The sequence below is a fragment of the Taudactylus pleione genome, unplaced genomic scaffold (genome assembly GCF_031769625.1).
Source record: "Taudactylus pleione unplaced genomic scaffold, aTauple2 ptg000086l, whole genome shotgun sequence".
NCBI lineage: Eukaryota > Metazoa > Chordata > Amphibia > Anura > Myobatrachidae > Taudactylus > Taudactylus pleione.
In genome coordinates, this window is record NW_028284488.1 from 30,280,041 (window position 1) to 30,283,678 (window position 3,638).

Here is a 3,638-nt window from a genome sequence, read left to right on the forward strand (position 1 = left end):
GTTGAATATACTTCCTGGAGATGACGTATGCTGGTGGGCGTCTGCAAACAGAAAGTGATCGCTCGCCAAGACATAGTGGGCGTGCTTATGCCCTGCCGAGCGAGCGGCTGCCTTAATGTCACTTAGCAAATTTTCCATACGCTGGGAGTGAGCGGGTCTGAATCAGGCCCTTAATCCACATTTTCAAAATAGAAAAACAAAATCAGCACTTGAAATTTTTTTTTTTTTTTGCTAATTTACTGGGTCTCTATGTAAATGCTTATACTGTGCAAGAATAATATGGTATCCCAAGGCCTACCATATTTTGAAAATAGAAAACTTACTGCATTAAAAAAGTGGATCTATTTTGTTATTTGATACAAGATTGGGGAAGATCTGGGCATTAGATTCCCACCTCACAGGAACATTTTTTTTTTTTTTATACTGTTTCAGTCATTGTCTGGTGATCACCAGACAACAACTACTAAGGGGCACATTGTTTGAACCTAGGGACTACTTGCTTTTAAAGAGTACTCCTATGTATGTTTGAGCCATCTATGAAAAACATAATTTTTCCATACCACAGGGTGATATTGCCTGATCACAGCTAATTACCAGTCAATAGCTGCTGAGAGGCCACATAATTTGAAAGTGGGGACTTTCCCCTTTCAAACGTGAATGACCCTATGTGTACAAGTGCAATTCTGTGGGTGCCCTCCAATGGAATATATGTTTTCTTTAACTCAAGAATATGATCTAGTTATCATTATGTAGCTGCTTCATTTGAAAGAGGGGACTTCCCAAACCCTCACACTGCCCAACTCTTCTCATTGGTTTGCCCAACAAACTCATGCAATTTGGTGGAAAACTAAACCGGCTAAGAAGTCTAGGCAGCTTTTTAATGACCTTCTAAGTGTTCAAATCAACATTTCAAGAAGGCTCTGCTGAAATATTAAACTATTGCGACAAAATAATTGTCAGTTGCAGTTTACTATCTTGCAGAACTTCTGTAACCTCATCACTGTGTATCGTACTGTACGTCATGCAAAGTACAAATAAATACTGTAAAAAGTGCACCTCCTCTCCGACACTTTCTCTTCCCAGTATGCAGTCACATTGTTGACAGTCACTATGTCGACATTCATAACGTCAAAGCTAGGATGTCGACAGTTATGGAAAATGTTGACTGTAAAAATGTCAACATTATCTTTAGTACTAAGTTGGGATTTCGACACAGAGATTCCGTCAGATGGCTTCCCGTGCATCGGTATTCTAACTACATCCCCTTTATATATATATATTTGAGCAGATACTGTAGTGGGAAAACTCGTTGTCTGCTATTAAAACTTTCAATGAAAAGTCTTGTCACATATATACTTTTTTTTATTCCCACATAACGGATTTTTGTATCTTGTAGGCCAGGGATGGGGAACCTCAGGCCCGGGGGCCGTATAAGGCCCCCAGAATCATTTGGTCTGGCCCTCTGAGCTTTTTTCTGCTAGCCTCATCTGGCTAGCAGGGTGTCCAGAATGGAAGCCTGCAGCCAGAATGTATGCAGCAGTGCCACATGGAGTGTCCTTAGGACGCTTCAGACGGTCACACCGCTGCCATTATAACGCCCCGGAGCATCCTAAGGATGCTCCGGGCATTGCTTTAATCACTGGAGATTGTGGCCCCGCCCCTGTGATGCACATGGAGGGTGCGTGGCCTGCACTGGGCACACAAATTATGTTCTACATATCAAAATAGTCCTCGACAGAAAAAAGATTCCCCACCCCTGTTGTAGGCCAACAATAACTTTATAATTACAGGTCAGACTCTTCCCCTGATGGCGGGGGATGAAGCGGTGTTGTCGGGGCAGGCGGCTATGGGCCCCTGCACCACAGTGGGCCCTGATGCAAGGCACCGTCTGCACCGCCACTAGTTCCGCCACTGCCTTTGACACTTGGCAAGGAGACACAGCGTGGGAGTTTTGGATCAATTTCTTATAGGTAATGTACCCTTTTTTTTTGTTTTAAACATATACAATCTGCCCCTTCAACAACTGTTTTCTCCGTCAGTCAGCCTCCCTGCTCACATTTTTAGGTCACACCCATGCACACCTCCTCCCACCCATATAGGCACCCCTGCACATTCCTAACCCTCCCTCCCGCTACCCAATCCTCCCCCCCTGCAGCCTAACAATAGTGCAGGGGTGGGAAATAAGCTGCCCTCCAGCTACTGTAGAACTACACATCCCAGCATGCCCTGCAAGTTTTAGCATGACCAAATAGCAAAACTGTGGCAGGGCATGCTGGGATGTGTAGTTCTACAACAGCTGGGAGGTTGCTTCTTGCCCACCCCTACTCTAGTGCCTAACCCCTAACTCGAGTACTTACCGTTGGAATGTCAGTGGTTGGGATTCTGACTGCTGCCAGGGATTTCGATGCTGGGATTCTGAGCGCTGGCATCCCGTCACGCAGGGCTCACAGAGTAAAAAATAAAAATATCCATGGCATTAAAGAAAAACACCAACAAAACTTCAAACTGAAAACAACTTGTCAACAGGACGATGAATATAATTCTTAAAAACAATAGTAGTTTCGCCAATATCAATACATAGCCAGGGAACCCTATCACCGGGTCTACCCAGCCAAAGCATTCACACCTCAAGCCGGTCAGCCCAAGCCGGGTATCGCAGAGGGCCCCCCAACAAAAAGTCCCCCCTCTCCCAACACCCCAGGCTTAGTCTGAAGCACAGGGCTCTTCTCCGCACCCCTGGAATGGTGGGTACGAGGGTAATATTGGGGGAAATAGTTCAAAAACTATTGTATTTTACCGTGGGACGACGTGTAACCAGCCACTGAGCGGCCACTACATGTAAAGCGGCCGCTGACTGGCTAGCGGTCCGTGGGAAATATACGGGGATATTACGGAGAGCCGCGCCAGGAAGGAGGAGAGTATGGGATCGTTTTTCCAGGTACTCGCAGTGGATTTCTATTTGGAGAAGGGACAGAACAGCTGACAACAGGTAAGTATGTGTGAGTTGGGTGTATGTAATAAAGTTGTACTTGTCACGGAGTTGTACAGGTGCCGGCCGCCTGCTGGTACTTGTAGTTCAACTGTAAAATACAATAGTTTTGAACTATTTCCCCCATAATTACCCCTGTACCCACTGCTCCAAGGGTGTGGGGAAGAGCCCCGGGCTTCAGACTAAGCCTGGGGTGTCCCCTAAGATCCCTGGCTTGGGCTGACGGGCTTGGGGTGTGAATGCTTTGGCTGAGGAGACCCGGTGACAGGGTATGCTGGCTGCGGCATTACACCCCAGTCGGCTTGGGTCCGGTGCTGATTTTAAATATAGGGGGACCCCTATGCATATTTTTTTACCCTATATTTAAAACCAGGACTGGCACTGCAGCCAGGTGCTGGTTCCTAAATCACGGTGGAACCCTACATGTTTATTTCCCTGTAATTTTAGGAACCAGGACTGGCTGAGCAGCTCGGGGCTGGTTATTCTTTTTTTTTTTTTTGGGGGGGGGGGGACCCTACATTATTTAAATTTTTTTATTAACCATTACAATACTGATTCCATGCAGAAAAATACACATCACACGGATCTGTGTAGGTTTTTGCCAAACTCGCAGTTCAGGGGGTGGTCTTCAATTTAGCTGCGAGTTTGC